The 5,474-nt window shown below is 35.4% G+C and overlaps 1 long non-coding RNA gene across 1 annotated transcript; it reads right to left on the reverse strand.

Annotated features, from left to right (window-relative positions):
• Nucleotides 1-4,502: 4,502 nt before the first annotated feature.
• Nucleotides 4,503-5,175, reverse strand: LOC122053621. Its single transcript, XR_006132268.1, has 3 exons — nucleotides 5,154-5,175; nucleotides 4,673-4,755; nucleotides 4,503-4,595 (listed from the first exon to the last, which is right to left on the reverse strand). It is a non-coding gene; the product is annotated as an uncharacterized LOC122053621 (long non-coding RNA).
• Between the last annotated feature and the right edge of the window lie 299 nt (nucleotides 5,176-5,474).

Raw genomic sequence — 5,474 nt, forward strand, 5'->3', positions numbered from 1 at the left:
CAATATAAATTAATTGAACAACTACACTTAGTAAATAAATGTAAACATTTGACCAATGTGATTCTTTTATTTCAAAATAGATGTTTACAAAAAGCTAGGCTTTTAGTATACACTCTAAAAATCTCCCACTTATACTAAAAGGTTATGATGCCATACATCTAATTCCCTACCCTTCAACATGCCCAACAAAAGCTCTTGCCTTAAGGGCCTTAGTGAAAGGATCTTCCAGGTTATCACTTGATGCAATCTAGGCGGCAACAACTTCTCCTCATTATACGATTTCTCGTATTGGGTAGTACTTGCGCTCTATTTTATTTACTTGCCTTATGGACTTATGATTTCTTCGAGTTTGCTACTGCACCACTATTATTACAATAAATTGTAATAATTTTGGGCAAACCAGAAATCATGTCTAAGTCCATCATGAAGTTTCTGAGTCATATAATTTCTGTGGCTGCCACATACTAAGCTTCTATAGTGGAGTCTGAAAAGCACTTATGCTTAACACTCTTCCATAGTTATGACTTCACCTCCTAAAATAAACACAAAAACCCCAAGGTCATCTTACTATTGTCCCTATCTGATTGGAAACCAGAATTCGTGTAACCCACAGGGAACAAATCATCTGCCTTGTAAGCTAGCATATAATCTCTAGTCCCTCTAAGGTACTTTAATATATGCTTTACGGCAATTTAGTGTCCTAGCCCTGGGTTACTCTGATATCTGCTAACCATGCCCACGGTAAAACAGATATCCGGTCACGTTCATAGCATACATTAGGCTTCCGATAGCCGAAGCATAAAGAACTACCTTTATTTCTTCTATCTCTTTTGATGTCTTCAGAGACATCTCTTTAGATAAAGTTACTTCATGCCTAAAAGGTAAGAAAACTTTTTTGGAGTTTTGTATGCTAAAACGAGCAAAGACTGTATCGATATATGAAGCTTGGGATAAGCATAATATTCTTTTCTCGCGATCCTTGATCGCGAGAATATGTGTGCATTCTCCCAAGTCCTTCATATCGAATTGCTTGGACAACCATACCCTTACTTCCGACAACACTTTGATATTGTTTCCAACTACCAAAAATGTCATCTACGTATAGTACAAGAAATACCACCACGTTTCTATCATACTTCTTGTATACACAAGACTTATCCAGTTACTAAATAAATCCATAGGTCTAGATTATTTTATTAAACCGGGTGTTTCAAGACCTTGAAGCTTTCCCTCAGTCCATAGACTGATTGAGCTTGCACACAAGTTGCTTCTTAGTCCTTTGCAATGAACCCTTCTGATTGCTTTATATGGATATTTTCTTCAAGACTTCCATTAAGGAAAGTTGTCTTGACATCCACTTGCCAAATCTCATAATCAATAGATACAAAAATCCGGATAGACTTAAGCATGGCTACTGGTAAAAGGTTTCCCTTTTTCAACAAGCCTTGCTTTGAAAGTTTCCACCTTCTCGTCTGTCTCTCTTTTTCTATTGTAGACTTATTTTCATCCAATGGCTTTTACACCATTTGGTGGTTCTATAAGCTAAGTATTCATTGCTCTTTGCCAAGATGCTGCATCTTTGTCTTGGAGTGCTTCATCATATGTCCGGGAATCTGGTTCATGTTTACCAGGGATCAAGTCCAAAAACTCTCCCAAAACATGAATCTTTTAGGTTGCCTAACAACCCTCCCACTACGACGAGGCACTTTATCCAATTGTGTATCATTTGTGATACGTGTTGCAGTTTCTTGTGATATCTCATCTTGTACAGTTGGTACTAGATTAGACGTGTCCTTTATTATTTCCTTAAGAACAAATTTACTTATGGACATATGGTTCATTACATAGTCCTTTTCTAAAAATCGGGCATTGGTGCTAACAATGACCTTCTGATTTTTAGGACTATAAACCTCCTTTTGTTTCTCTAGGATAACCCATAAACAAGTGAACTCTTGTTCTTAATTCCAACTTATCAGTGTCTCCTTTCAGCACATGTGTTGAACTACCCCAAATCCAAATATGTTTTAGACTAGGCTTACGCCCATTCTACAATTCTATGGAAGTAGAGGGTTCTGATTTAGAAGGTACTATGTTCACTTCCGTTTCCAGAGTATATCCTCAAAATGATTTTGGTAATAACTCATCATCGATCTAATTATTTCTATAAGAGTCCTATACCTTCTTTCTGCCACACCATTCTATTGGGGTGTACTTGGTGCAGTCAGTTGGGATTTAATCCCGATTTCTGATAAGTGTCTCCTAAACTCTCCTAAGTGGTACTTGCCACTACAATCTCACTGCAGTGTCTTGATACTTTTACCTTGACGTTTCTCCGCATCAGCCCTGTACTCTTTGAACTTATCAAAGTATTTACACTTGCAGGGCATCAAGTAAATATACCCGTATCTCAAATAGTCGTCTATAAAAGAGATGAAATATTCGAAACCACCTCTTGCCTGGATAGTCATAGGTTCACACAAATTAGAATGAACCAATTTCAACACTTCTTTGGCTCTATACCCCTTAGACTTAAAAGGTCTCTTGGTCATTTTTCCTTCCAAGTAAAACTCGCAAGTTGGAAAGTTTTTCCATTACTAATGAACCCAAAAGTTCATTGGCTATTATCCTTTGAATCCTACTCAAGTCAATATGACCTAGCCTTAAATGCTAAAGATATGATTGGTTCATTTTCGAAGATTACTTTCTCTTATTAGAGTTAGAAGATATGTTATTAATTTCCATTTGTTGCATCGTGGGAGTTATTGGATTTATAAATTGCCAACCAATGTACCAGAACAGATATCTTCCCTCTTTTTCTTGATAACATCTTTGTTATCAGAATATCATGTTCTTTGAATAGTTTAGAAACTGAATTTAAGTTCTTTTTAAACTTGGTATGTAAATGTTAGGATCGGTTGAGCTAGAGGAGGGGGGGAGTGAATGGCTCACTTCATTTTCTTGATCAACTTGATTTTGCGCAGCGGAGACTCGAAGGCAATGCTAACTCTGATATTTACTTGGTATCCACCTCCCCAAGGAGGTGACTAGTCCAAGAATCCACACTACTCACACTCTTCCACTATCAAAACCCTCATTCTCGGAATCACACCGAAGGTGGAGAAACCTTCACTACAACAAAAACCCTCATAGACATCGATTTTCCACTGGTGTCTATTTCATTTTCGACCGATGTCTATGAAGCCGATGTAAAAGGTCTGCCATTTTAGATATCGGTTTAAAACCGGTGTAGTATCACTTAACGACACCGGTCTTCGAATCGGTTATTAACCGGTGTAGTATCATTTAACGACACCGTTTCATCAACGGTGTAAAACTGATGTAATATTGTATGTTAATAACACCAGTTTTGGCAGCGGTAAATGACCGATGTAATATTAATTAATAACACCGATTTTGCAGCGGTGGAAAACCGATGTAATATGGATATTTTTTAACAATTTGATTTCCGAAACAATGAAAAACCGACAATAATAAAAAAAAAGATACACAAATATTCACAAATTATACAAATATTCTTCATTCAACAATATCCATAAAATACACAAATATTCACAAATTATATAAATAATCTTCTTACAACAGTATCCATAAAATACCCAAACATTCTTTTTACATCAAAAGCTAGCTAATAGATATCAAAATCAAGGTAGAACATTCTTTTAACAACACATCAAGGTAGAACCGCACTTCAAATGTAATCTAGCATGCATTCAACCCACTCGATCCGCACTTCATCAATTTCAACTCTGGAGTACTTGAGATTTGTAAACTGTAAAAACACATAAATAATATATTAATAAACCAAGACCAAAAATCATAGTTGAAAAAGCAGTAAGGGCACCAGGTAACAAGATGACTAACTGAAATGCTTAAAAAAAGAAACATTCATCAATTATCACATAAATATAAGGGATTAATTTGTAACAACAACTCAACAAAATGTACTACCTCCCTAAACTAAGGGATTGGTGTGCATTGAGATCAAGAAAGGTGAAACAAACAACTGTATATATCCACTAAAGAACTTGAGCTTTTCTGACTTGTAATTCTCTCCCCTAAACAATCCAAAACTCTTGTACGTATAAAAAGTGACAAAGAATAAATTTCCTTTAGAACCAACAGAACTATGAGATCAACTTGATAATCAAATTACTAATATTATGGTCAATATATAACTGTATATAATTTCCAAGGCCTATAATATATGGATGAGGATGCTCAATAATACATCAAGTAAAACAAGAAATAAGTAAAGAAGTAAATTCACCATATATCATCATTGCTTATTGTATATTGTTTATAATGTGCATGTGTAGATCATATCATAAAAGAATGATATTATATCTGCTATAATACTACCCTGTTTACTTGATGATATGGATAGGATGGAAGGCAGAAATTTATGCACAGGCACAGGGGGATTAGCAGTGGATAAACAGGAGGGTAACATTTGCTACTTTCATTGTGCCAAAAATGCAAAGCTCGAACTCTGACAAAGGAAAGGCGGTGGATCGATATCTGCTATATCTATTTCTGTCATTGACTTTGAGATATCATCGACCAAAAATGGAATGCTGCATCAAAGGAGAATGTAAATCTAATTTATAGTAACTAATATGTAGAACAGAGGAAGAAAAAGTTTAAGGCCTACCTGGAATCATCATCTAACAAGAAAGAATTATTGGAAGAATTATTTGAGCCCTCGGCCATCACAAGTCTCATACTTGAAATGATCTATAAAATTGAAAAGGGAAAAAAAACTCTACGTCATTACTTGGAAAGACCTAAAAGTGCAACAGAACAGTTTGAAGTCATTACAAAATAAGGTTGATACCATTTGTCCCAAAGGCAAGCTATGAGATGGAAGACTTGGTATAAGCTAATATATTTATTCTCAATTGTCTTCCATCAGTTGGTTATGTCAACAAGAATATTACTAGATGTTAGAAACGCACCATTATTGCGTCACTAGACTGGCCCCGTCTTGGTGCCTTAATTGCTCTCTATTTTGTCCCCACACAAACTTAGTTGGTACCACACTTAGCTATTCCATTGTGAATATGAAAATTATGCATGTGATATATATATATACACAGAATGCAACTTAAGAACATATCTAAGTGAAATCAGACCTCTGATGTAACACTCTGCGTGTCATACTTGTCATCCCAGTACATAGTACTGATTCTGTATAACTGTTGTATGCTAAGAACCTGAAAACCAAATCAAACCAAAAAAACAGTTTGTTACTGACAATCTAAATGACTGAAACTTTGAATATTTATAAGTGGTCTCAACTGGGCATAAATCTTTGGTTATCTCCTTCAGTGTCTTCTTTGGTTTCTGATGTAAAACTTATATCACGATATAATATTAATAGTTCAAAGATAAGTTACTGGACAACAAGTACAGTATACAATAAGCAATCTTGATGTCTGGTAAGTACGTGCTGA

Source organism: Zingiber officinale, chromosome 3A, assembly GCF_018446385.1.
Source record: "Zingiber officinale cultivar Zhangliang chromosome 3A, Zo_v1.1, whole genome shotgun sequence".
NCBI lineage: Eukaryota > Viridiplantae > Streptophyta > Magnoliopsida > Zingiberales > Zingiberaceae > Zingiber > Zingiber officinale.